Here is a 13,188-nt window from a genome sequence, read left to right on the forward strand (position 1 = left end):
TCGGTCACATGGCCTCCTCAGACCCCGTGTCTCCAGCCAGGCCTCCCCTTGAAGCAGGCCGCCCCTCTAAAACCACAACATACATACGTCATTCATTCACAAACACACCCCTGTTTCTAATACTTTATAAACCACTTGATATGTCTCATGAGAACATCTTTGTGCTTTGCAAGTCAACTCCTGAACGTTTTACCTGCCAACCACTGAGATCTACGCTAATCTGCTCGTCGTCGTGCTATCCGTGAACTTCTGTGACCGCTTAGAGCAAACCCATCAGTGTGCTACCTGTGGCCACCCAGCTATTCTCCTGCATCATACTGCTCTGCTTGCTGAATCCAACTGTTTGTTGGTCAAGGTAAGGCCATGTATCCTAGTCATATTTCGCATATTTTTAAATTTCTATCTATTTGCGAGTAGAGTACACAATAGTGCTATGTTCATTGGTCTCATTGCTATTGACTTGAGTTTCCATTGCTATGCTATCAATAGATCTATTTATTTTCATCTGTGTCTATTGTCATCGAATTGCATCCTTCGGGGGTCCAGTCTATAATGTAAGCATGTTTCCTTCTCGTGCAAGACAGAACATCCAAGGGACGAGTCACATGTTCAGATTTTAGACACATCATTTATACATTTCTGCAACTTATGCAAATACTAAGCCGCACATAATGAACTGGTATAGTTCCTGCGACCAAAACAAACCTTGCATTGATCATTGTATGATTCATTTACTTTTGTATCAAATCTTTATTCTTGAAGATTGTATAATAATGTCGATATTTACTTTTCAGATTTATCAACAATGCCTGCCTGTTCGATTAGCGGTTGCCCTTCGAAGACCCATGCGAAATCTGAAGGCACTACAATGCATGTATTCCCGAAAACTGTTGATCGAATAAGAGAATGGGTCAGACATTGCGGATATCCACTGGATGAGCTGGAAAGTAGAATCCAACAAGTCTTACAGGACAAGAGGGGTGATCGATACCGCATCTGCAGCCGGCACTTTTCCTTGGACATGTACACAACATCTTGGGTAACAAAGAAGAATAAACGGCGAACGACACGGAAATTGCTCAAACGCTATTCCCGCTCTATTCGTCCACATTCCGCCACCGGTGAGTCAAGTGTCCGGATTTAGCTTTAGGCCTTGCGGTAGTGTGTAGGTATCCGAACGGATTAATTGTATTGTAGGTGTTCTATCCCTTGTAATAATTTCAATATTGATATGAGTGTATAGTTTTTTGAATAATGACATTTACCAATATATTCTTTTTCGATTTCATAACCCACAAACGCAATGTATATATATATATATACATGGGAACAGGGAACTGTGCTGTATTGAGCATTTTACAAGTATTCTGTCGCCTTACATGGCTATTTTTAATATTGGCATTTCATTATCAATCATTAATTTACCTTTACAACTTCTTGACTATCCCTTGAATCTGAAGCAAGAACATTCTACATCCTTGACGTGGTCGCAGTTATCAACCACTTCTAGCGCGTATCAGGTAATCTTACTAGGCTAATCCGCTACAGACCTGTTTTATGCATGTCAAGTAATATTTTTATTTTATCGTGTAATCATTTTACCAAATGTTTGGTTAGTGCTTTCCAATTGATATACACCTTAGTTATCGTCCACTGGTGTTCGTTTTCAGTTATAATTAGTGTTATCCATACTAATGCAAGTACTGTCTTTCAGGGAGATGCTGAAGCGTCCGCCACATCTACAACATTTGTAGATGTTCTTCAACAGCAGGAGGTATGGATACTGACAGCTCATTCGAGCGTCATCATCAGAGCTGGAATTCTTGTCGTTTGATTGTTCTACACAATGTTTCATTCGTGGTTAGCTGTAGATATGTACCTGTGCTGTCGACCCCAGGTGTGTGTTATGTTTTCACTATTGTAATCCTCACTAATGCAAGTACTATGTTTCAGGCAGTTGATGGAGCGTCAACCCCTGCATTTGATGCAGAGCCTGACATTCAAGTAATTCCAGGGGAAGTGGAAGCGGGACCATGCGTATACGAATCGGCGCAACAGCTTTCGGAAGTGCGCACTACATTTGCAACATCCATAGATATTCTTCAGCAGCACGAGGTATGGATAATGACAGCTCCATCATGCGTGATCATATAACGTGATTCCATTTGCTATACTTTCTTCCCTATTAACGCAAGTGCTGTGTTTCAGGGAGACGACGAAGCTTCCACTACAATCACAACATCCAATTTAGATGATGCAGATGTAAATAAATCGGAGAAATAAGTCGATGAAATGTGATGATATTTAGATTTTCCTTGATTCTTTTGGACAATGCATCATTTGCGGTTATCTCTTTATATGTACCTGTGCGTTCGACCCAAAGTGTGTGTTATGTTTCCAATATTGAAAACCATACTAATCCAAGTACTGTGTTTCAGGGAGACGACGGAGCTTCTACCACAATCACAACATCTCATTTAGATGATGCAGATGTAAAGGAATCGTTGAAATAAGTCGATGAAATGTGATCATATTTGGATTTGCCTTGATTCTTTTGGACAATGCATCATTTGTGGTTATCCCTTTATATGTACCTGTGCCGTCGACCCCAAGTGTGTGTTATGTTTCCAATATTGAAAAGCATACTAATGCAAGTACTGTGTTTCAGGGAGATGCGGATGCCTCCTCTCCAATACAACCATTCATGGCAGTCCATGCAGAGCCAGAGGTATGGATACTGACAGTTCCATCGAAATAGATCATTACTGGTCGAATACTTGTCGTTTGATTGTTGCACACAATGTTTAAATCGTGTTTGGCTATTGAGATGTACCTGTGTGTTCGTCCTCACGTGTGTTTTATGCTAACAATATTTTGATACATAGTAATGAAAGTACTATGTTTCAGGGAGACGATGGTGCCTCATTCTGTGCTGTCTATGCGGATACAGAAAATATAGTCGTTGCAGCGCAAGAGGAAGGGAGGACATGCGGAAACGTTGAAGGTCGAGTCAAAAAAGTTGCAAAGAAAAAAAAACAAAAAAAGGTTAGTTACAAACAGTTCATAACTTTAAAAAAATGTTTGTGCTGGGGACTATTTTATGTTTTTTTCCAGTCAATTCTACTACACTCCATCTTGTGTTTAAACTGAACATCCCTTTTCCAATCTCTCCTCCAGTTACCCGTGGGTGTCAGAACTATACACACACAGACAGTGAAGCGAATGAGAGATGTGGCTTGCCAGACCGTGTACACTATGGAGGAACTATTAATTGAGGCGAGGCGTGTTCAGGCTCGAGATGCTCATGTCCAATGGCCAGAACATGAATTAACTGTGTTTGGAGACTACAGCAAAGTTGCTTTGGACCATAGCTACAGTGCGACCGCACCACCACAAGAAGATGTTATTGAATGTATTGAAGATAGCTCTGAAGTAGTTGCAGATCAATTTACACAATCTACACCCGCCAAAAATTTGCCGCCAAAAAACCTGTCGACATTGTTGTGTTCTCCCATCAATGTTGAAGTAATAGATGTCGGAATGACAGAGAATGAACCAGCCGCAGCATCCATAGACGCATTAGAACTTGATATCAGCGATATTACTTTCCAATGTGTTGAAATCTCCACAACGTCACAGGCCGAAACAACATTGACGCAGGATGACAGTCTAATGAAAGAGAGCAAATACATTGTATTCGATAGTTGTTTGATGGAAATTATAAGTATGCTGAAATGTGTGCATTCCATTAGAGGGAAAGTATGTGGGAAGCCATTGATTAATGTGACTCGTCAAATAAAGGGCAGTAATGTCAAAATAAATGCCGCCTGTAGATTAGATCATAGGTTCTCATGGTCTGCACAACCGATGCTGGGGAAACTGCCAGCAGGTAATCTACTGTGTGCAGCTGCATCACTTTTTAGTGGCTCCAGTTTTAGAAAGTTAGAGGCTTTCTTTCAGTTTGTGGGACTCCCATTTCATTTCTAAAGCGCTGTACTACATATACCAACGTGATTATCTGTTTCCGGCCATTAGTGATGCTTGGAAAATTGAACAATTGTCTCTAGCAAGTACATTCGAAGGCAAACGATTCAGGCTAGCCGGCGATGGACAGTGTGACAGCCCTGGATTTTCTGCCACGTACTGCACCTACCACTTTCAGGACATGGATAGTAAGAAAATTGTGAGTTCGGTGGTCGTGCAGGTAACACAATGTACATCGTCAGTGGCCATGGAGAAACTAGGATTTATAAAATCAGTGGAATATCTACAATCAAGGGGAATGCACATCGACCTCATAGCCACGGATAGACACGTTTCAATTGCCAAGACAATGAGAGAGCAGTTCCCACATATTAAACATCAATTTGACGTATGGCATCTTGCTAAATCAATCAATAAGAAAATCTCGGCTGCAGGGAAAAAAAGTTTTTGAAAGTATTTTGCAGTGGTCACATTCTATCACCAACCATCTTTGGTGGAGCTCAAAAACTTGTGAGGGGTCAGTGGAAATACTACTTGAAAAATGGCGGTCACTGATGCACCACTGTACCAACGTTCACCGCTGGACAGCAAATGAACATTTCCACCAATGTGAACATGGCCCTTTGTCCCCAGAGGAAGCACGGAAGAAGAAGTGGTTGATTCCATCTTCACCGACACACAAAGCCATTGAGAAGATTGTTTTCGACAAAACTCTATCAAGAGATTTGAGAGGACTGACAGAATTCTGTCACACAGGAGATTTGGAGGTGTTCCACAATATGTGCCTAAAGTACAGGCCAAAGCGCTTGCATTTTAGCTTTCGGGGCATGAAACATCGCACTCTACTAGCGGTCTTGGCCCATAACAGCAATATCGGACGTGAACAATCTAGGACTAGGGGTAAAGTAAGGATGCCTCGCTACACTAAGGTGTTTTCAAAACGAAGTAAGCAATGGGTGATCAAACCAGTCTATGATGAAATGCAGTTCGACTTTGTGAAAGGCCTTATTGTTGCTGTGTTAGAGAAGCACAGATATGGAATTTTGGACGTTTCTGTGCAGAGCAGTGATCCATTGCCACCGAACATTGCGACTGTGCCATGCCCACCCGAAGCACAGCTGATTGTGAAGTACAAGTCCTGGTTTAAATAATTGCAATAAGATTGTCTTTTTGTAAATAAATGTTATTGTACAGTGTACCTGTAAACCTAACCCCTACCTTCACCATGATGGGTGGCGAACAAGCTGGGTGTCATCTTTGAATTCTCTCTATTCACCTCACATATATGTGTGTATATATTTTTCTCATGTCTCATCCCATGTAAATGTAAATGCCGTGCACTGTTGCGCATTGTTAACGGAGGGGAGGCTTGCGTATTGCAAATAATAAAACAAACAATAAATCTCACTTTTAACTCAACTCCTGTGGTACTTTATACTTTCCCTGACCTTCCGCAAAAAATGAAATGTCTCAATTTGGGCTGCAAAGCTCGCAGACAACGGGGACAAAATTGGGGCACTTAGAACGCGCCAGCCAAGCGGGCCGTGGCATTTGGGAGAGAAGCCAGTTCGCATTTGCACATTGAGGCGCACTACATAGACGGATTCTAAACTTCAAGTTCTCACAGATGCATATACTACGTGATGTTGCAAATAAAGAATGCAAAGGACAGCGCCCAGATGAGGCCCACAAGTCGCACTGGAAGTATAAGGGTCTATTGTTTTTTACCTTGAGACAGGGACCATGCCGAAAGAACTACATTTGAAGGGAGTGCGCAATAACATAAGAGACGATAAGGCATAAAATTCAGAAACTAGACCGAGTTTAATTTTAGTTCAGTATACGAAAAATCGTTGTCAAGAGCACGGTCCGTTTTACAGACTGCATTACGAAGAGACACAATGGAAATTTCAAATATAATTTAAGTAAATCTTTACACGCTTTTATACAGGAATGAAGATTTAATGAATGGATGCATGAATAAATGAATGAATGAAGAGCTAGGAAAAGCAAGTAAAACGTGTTCGTAGTGGGCACATGGGCATGCAGGTCCACTGGTCTCACCGATCTCGTCACGCCTAGAAACACTTGAGTATAGGCGCGTTACAAATGCCATATCATATATCATATCATTCCTCACGCATGTAGACTGTCGTTTATCATTGTGTGTTTGCCTCGATTTATCTTGTTACTTTTCGCATTGATTTTAGAGACGAACATACTCCATTGAACTATCCTTGCAAGCAAATAGTTTCTGATCAGCCGTAATAAATAAAATGAGTAATATTAATGAAGTTCGGCTAGCGAGACTAATTATAATTTTTTTGTTTTCATCACATGTATTTGATCCCATTCTGCCACTGCCATCTGTTTGAGACACCGGCGGATGGATTCTTCAGCAGACACCTGCAGCTTCGTGTCAACAACTGGAGCACGATCACCATATTATGGGACGATCGCCAAGGGCCCACATGCCCTTACGCTGTACTAGTGGCTAAAAGCAACATATCAACCTTTAGGCTGGACTAGTGCCTAGTTGAAGGAACAGCCTTGCGGTTCACTGTGCTTCCAAAGTGATTCTTTTTACGAAAATGAACACCCTGTGTATCATAAAGGAACAGCGCGTGACTCAAGATGAAACGGAACAGTTATTGCGGATACAGATAAAAGAAAATAAATGGCTTCCGGAGTTCATATGGCAATTGCTGAATATCCTCTAAACATTGAATGTCAAATAAATGTACTTTACCAAATGTACCGTCTTGCTGTTTCATTTTAAAGTACAGTTTCATATTCTGAATTGTGGCGCGCTGTGTTGTGAGTTGATCTGTGTTGGTTTCCGGGTTCTGTGTGGAGTCGCGCAGAAGACGACTGGGCGCGTTTGCCTACGCAGCACAGTAACGTCACGGAGAGAGGCGGGGAATATGAATGTTTTGATAATGTCAGGCTCAGGGGCGGGGGAATTGATTTAGTGCCGCAAAAGCAGGTCAGCCAGGGCGATGGGGAAAAGATAGGATTATCAGAAAATGGCAGCTCCCTGGTGCTTGTTTTTGCGTGCGTTTAATGGATGAAAACTCGGGTAAGGTCCATAGGAAAGTTTTCTAAAATCGAGCCACTTAGGCTTAAAAAAACATGGCCGACCCGTAGGGACAATAACATTTTTTACTAGACCATGCCTTTAATGTGGTTCTGCAGAACAGGGTGGCCAGAAATTGGGAAACCCTGGAGACTAATCCGGCGGTGAACAAGTCTCTGACAAGAAAATACCACCCCTCCAGTAGCGACCCCGGCTACCTGTCATCTCACACCACTCCTGAGAGTTTGGTGGTCCAGGCAGCCACGGCTACCTCGAAACATGGTGCATACCTGACCATCCTTCCGGATAGGGACGATAAGCACATGGATGGACGGGCGTGCAAGGTATTTTCACCTGGGAGTATGGCATTGACGGCGGCCAACTCCTCTTGTGCCTTAGCAAGATTTTTGTACACTCTTAAACGCAAATGCAGGGTGGCTGAGAGGAAATGGCGTGCTTCTGGTACATCTTCTGACAAACTGGCCTGCCGCCTGCTCAAAAGGCAATACCGGCTCTCTGTCCGCACCAAGAAGAGAGCCCTCATCCAAGCCCGCGTCTCTGCGGCATCTTACAACTCGGCCAAACTCTTTCAAATCTACAAGGAGCTGGCCAATCCTGCTGCAGTCTCTACCTCTCTTGTCCCCTCCCAGGCCCTCTGCACGGCCCTGGCTTCTCATTTCATCTCTAAAACTCAGGACATCCTGTCCCCTCTCTCTTCCTCTCCTCCTCCTCCTTCCACTGCCTGCTCATTTTCTGGCCCTTCTTCGGCCACCTCTCCTCTGTGCTTCTGTGCCTTTCCCCTGTTCTCCTCAGGCAAGGTTTCTAGACAAGTCCGATCTATGAAAGTCTTGTCGAAACAGGTTCACCCATGTTCTTCCAAAACCATCAAGGACCACATTGACACCCTGGCTCCTGCTCTAGCCAATTTCTGCAACCACTCCTTTGCCACTGGTGTCTTCCCCTCCCCCCTGAAGCACTCCCTTGTGCACCCTCTTCTTAAGAAACCCTCTGCCGTCCCTTTCTGCCCAGCTAACTATCGTCCAATCTCCATCACTCCTTTTCTGGGCAAACTCCTGGAAAAACTGGCCATCTCCCAGCTTAATCTTCACTCCGAATCTGTTGGCTGTCTCCATGACCATCAGTCTGGCTTCAGAGCTGCCACAAGCACGGAAACTGCTCTCCTGAACCTCTGTGAAGACCTGCTCTACAACCTCGACTCCAACACCCCGTGTCCTGATCTTACTTGATCTCTCTTTTGCCTTTGACACGGTCAACCATGCCATCCTGCTCAACCATCTCCGTGATAACCTGGGTATCACCGATCAGGCCCTGGCTTGGCTGACCTCCTTCCTCTCTGATCGAACCTCCCAGGTCCAAATTGGGTCCTTCCTCTCCTCCATCTCTATCTCTACCTGTGGCGTTTCCCAGGGGTCTAACCTCTCTCGCTGGCTGTTCAACCAATACCTGGCACTTCTTGCTCACCGCATTGCTGCTCTCTGCCCCAAATTTCAGTGCTATGCAGGTGATACTCAGCTCATTTTCAGGCTCCCTTCAGCCAACCCTTCTCCTTCTCTCATCTCTGACTGTCCGCCATCCAGGAGTGGTGTGCCGCCAGTGATCTCTGCCTTAATGCCAGTAAAACCGAGATTCTCCTCATTGGCACACCTGCTCACTCTCTTGGTCCTCTTCTGCTCCCACCTGTGAGCCTAAAAATCTTGGTGTCATTTTCGACTCCACACTTTCCTTCTCTCCTCACATCTCTGACGTCTCTAAGAAGTCACACTACCAGCTGCACCTCCTCAGAGGTATTCTCCCTTTCCTCTCCTTCTCCCTGAAGCTCACTGTCTCCAGAGCTCTGGTTCTCTCTAGGCTGGACTACTGAAACAGCCTCTTTCTAAATCTGCCTGCCTCTACTCTCTGCCCTCTGCAAATCATCCAAAAAAGGACTGCGAGACTTATCCTTGGCCTCAAGCCCAGGGATTGTATCTCTCCAGGACTGAAATCTCTGCACTGGCTCCCAGTTGCGGCCTGATTTAAGTTCCAAACCCTCTGCATTGTCCACAAGGCCTTCTGGGGCTTCTATACCTTCAACTCTTCCTAAATATCTTCCTTCTCGAGCTCTTCAGTCTTCCACCTCCAACTCCCTCAGTGTTAGTCGCTTCTCCAAGCAGCGTGTTGGTGGTAGATCTCTTTCTTCTGCTGGGGCTTCCCTCTGGAACAGCCTCCCTGCCCCTTTGAAACTTGAGGAGAACCATCTCCGGTTCCGGAAGCACCAGAAGCACCTCAAGACCTTCCTCTTTGCTTCTGCCTTCTCTCCTACTCTCCCCAGCTGATCTGGCTGAATCTGATACTGCACTGGTTACCTGGCTAGCGTCTGATCTCGGGCCCAGGTCTCTCCCCCCCCCCCACCAGTTGCACACCTGCACTGCCCCCCTGGCAACCCTTGCACTCTGGAACTGTTTCTGTATCCCTACAGCCCCTACTAGCACTTGACACCTGATGTCTAGACTTACCCTTGCACTTGCTACCAGCTGGCTGCACTTTTATTTATTATCTTGATTTATTTTACTGTTATCCTATGTACTGCATTGCCCCCTCCCCTTTCCCCCTGGACGTTTCCCTGTACCCCCTCCCCTGCACTTGCGTGATCTCAATGTCACCTGGCCTAGTAGGATTGTTGCCTCTGTCTTCCCTCTGTTTCGCTTCCCTTGTAGCACCTTGTAACACTTGTGTACACGCACGTTATAAATGCCATATCATGTGTGAATCCCTTCAGTCTGGGTTGGCTGTTGCAGACAGTGTCAGCAGGTCCATGGCTACGAGCAACGTAATACGTAGATTTGAATGGTTGCTGAATTCGGTTTTGCACTGTATGTGCAGGCTAGACTTCTGAACATGCCATTTGACGGGTCTCACCTTTTGGGCAGCAAGGCTGACAAGAGCCTTGAGAAGCTGCAGACCTCTAAAGCAGCCGCCAAGTCTTTGGGCGCCGCTGTTCGGCAGACTCTGCCTTTTCGTCCTAGCGGACAGCAATGGGGGGGTAGATCTTTTTGCTACTATTCCTCATTCGTAGGTTTCCTCGTGGTGGACGAGGTAGAGGTGCCAAGCCTGCTAAAGCAGCAGCCTCTTTCCCATCAGGCTCTGCTACTGCCGTTTCAAAACCGCTCTGAGGCCTTCAGTCACAGCTCACCTGTGGGGGGCAGGCTGTCTCAGCATCTAGAAGAATGGCGAACCATTACCTCGGATACTTGGGCTCTGGAAACAATAGCCCACGGGTACTGCCTTCCTTTTCTACGGATGCCTCGCGACAATCCACCGGGAGTACACTCTGAGGGTTCCAGATCTGCTCCTTGTGCAGGAAATATTAACCCTGCTAGAGAGAACCAGTGCCTGTAGCGGAGAGGAACAAGGGATGGTACTCTCCTTATTTTTTGATTCCCAAAAAGAACGGGGGGCTGAGACCCATCTTGGACTTGAGATACTTGAACAAGTTCCTCAGGTAGGACAAATTCAAGATGGTCACTCTTTCTCAGATCCTTCAGGCCCTCCAACTTCAGGATTGGCTGGTGTCATTGGACCTTCATGATGCTTATTTTCATGTGCCGATCCATCTAAAGCACAGGAAATACCTGAGGTTCGCCGTTGGCGACTCACACTATCAGTTTCGAGTCCTGCCATTCGGGTTGACCTCCGCCCTGAGGGTATTCACCAAACTGATTGTGGTAGTCGCAGCGCATCTCGGGAGAGGGGGATTCACTTCTACCCCTACCTGGACGAATGGCTGATCAAGGCACGTTCTCCAGAACAAGCCTTGGATCATCTCAGCGTTACCTGTCACTCCTTTCACAGACTGGGCTTCTCCCTCAATTTCAAAAAAGTCCCATCTGACACCTTCCCAACTGCTCCAGTACATCGGGGCTGTCTTAGACACGTCCTTGGGGAAGTGCTCGCCACCCAAGGTGAGGGCTCTAGACAGTCTTCTGATGGTAACCAAATTTCAGAATGCCCAGCGTCTTCCGGCCTTCGAATTTTTGTGGTTGCTCGGCCTCATAGCATCCTGCATTTTTCTGGTGCCAGAGGCCCGTCTGAGAATGAGGTCCCTTAAATGGGCTCTCAGGACTCAATGTTACCAATTCTCAGGCAAGATGTCGGATCGCTTTCAGGTTCTGGTCAGGCTCTCACAGGATCTTCTATGGTGGGCCTGCGAGGAAAACCTCATGAAGGGAGAACCTTTTTGGCAGCCGTGGCCGGAGATAACGGTAGTGACGGACACTTCCCTCACAGGGTGGGGAGCCCACGCCATTGATCTGACCATCAGCGGTCGTTGGTCTCTGTCGGAGTCCAAACTACACATCAATATTTTGGAACTGAGAGCAATCAGGCTAGCACTGAAGGCTTTCCTGCCGTCTATATGGGGGAGGAATGTCCTGATAATGACGGACAACACAGTGGACATGCATTACCTCAACAAAAGAGGTGGTGTAGGGTCACTACCACTGTGCAGAGAGGCAATGCAGCTCTGGTTCTGGGCAATTCAAGAAGGAATCTCCCTAGCAGCAGTTCATCTGGCCGGAGAGGAGAACACGGCGGCGGACGTTCTGAGCAGACAGAGAGCAGTCTCCCACGAGTGGGAAGTAGCTCCGGAAGTCCTTCAAGAGGTCTTTGCCCTTTGGGGAACCCTGCAGGTGGATCTGTTTGGGACGGTGCCAACCAGAAGTACGAGCAGTATTGCTCAAGGGAATTTCCTCTGAGAGGATCTCTAGGAGACGCGTTTGTGGTGGATTGGGAATTCCCGCTACTGTACGCGTTTCCTCCAGTCCCCGTCATTTCTCAAGTTCTCAGGAGGTTAAGACGGTTCGGGACTCGCATAATCCTGGTTGCCCCGGATTCGGCCAGGAGATCGTGGTACCAGGACCTTCTGGACATGTCCATCTGTACTGCGATATGTCTCCTCCAAAGAGTGGATCTTCTCTCGCGAGAGGAGGGTCGGGTTCTCCATCCAGAGGTCAAGATTCTCAACCTTCACACATGGTTTCTGAAAGGTTGAGATCCAAGGATTGGGACCTCCCGGATGACATAATGGAGGTATTGCTTTCAGCTAGGTGGCCGGCAACAAAGTCTCTTTACCGCTGCCGTTGGAATAAGTTCTGCGACTGGTGCAGAGAACAGAATGTTAATCCTTTTTCATGTTCGACTCCGGATGTTCTATCCTTTCTTTAGCCCACAAGGGTCTTCAGGTGGGAACCATTAAAGGTTACCTAGCAGCGCTAAAAGCGTTCATCCGAGGAATGCTCTTATTAGAAGATTCCTTTGGTTACTCCATTTCTAAAAGGGCTCACAAATGTGGTCCTGCCTTCACTGTTTCAGGTTCCGGTTTGGGACCTTAACTTGGTCTTAAAGTTTCTTATGGGTGCTCCATTTGAACCATTGTACTCATGTCCATTGAGGTTGTTAACCTTTAAGACTATTCTCTTGGTTTCTCTTACATCGGCACGTAGAGTGAGCGAGTTGCAGGCACTTTCTTCCAAGCCACCCTTTACTGTATTCCACAAGGACAGGGCTGTGTTGAGAGTCAGACCCTCCTTTCTACCTAAGGTAGTTTCGGGCTTTCATTTGAGTCTGAAAATTGTGCTACCTGCCTTCTAACCTCCTCTGTGTCCTAGTAAGGAAGAGGAAAGGCTTCATGGGTCGGACCCTAGGAGAGCTTTGAGCTTTTATATTTCCAGAATGTCCAAGATGAGAGCGGACGGCCATCTCTTTGTGGGGTATACCGGGCACAAATTAGGCCAGTCTGTGTATAAACAGACCTTGTTTAGGTGGGTCATCCTCACTATTTCGAATGCTATACTTTGGCGTGCAAGGTCCCTCCTGAGGGCTTGCGTGCTCATTTAGTCAGAGGCATGGCTACGTCGGCAGTCCTGCAAAGGGGTGTCCCGATAAAGGACATATGTGATTCTGCAACGTGGTCTTCGATACACACATTTACTAAGCATTATTCCCTGGATACTTCCCATGCTCAGAATGAGGCGTTTGGTAAGGCAGTGCTTTACTTTGCCCTTTAATTTCAACTTTACAAAATTCTTCTCCACTCATGGATATGATATGGCATTTATAACGCGCCTATACAC

The sequence above is a fragment of the Ambystoma mexicanum genome, chromosome 10 (assembly GCF_040938575.1).
Source record: "Ambystoma mexicanum isolate Mex_15411 chromosome 10, UKY_AmexF1_1, whole genome shotgun sequence".
Classification (NCBI taxonomy): domain Eukaryota; kingdom Metazoa; phylum Chordata; class Amphibia; order Caudata; family Ambystomatidae; genus Ambystoma; species Ambystoma mexicanum.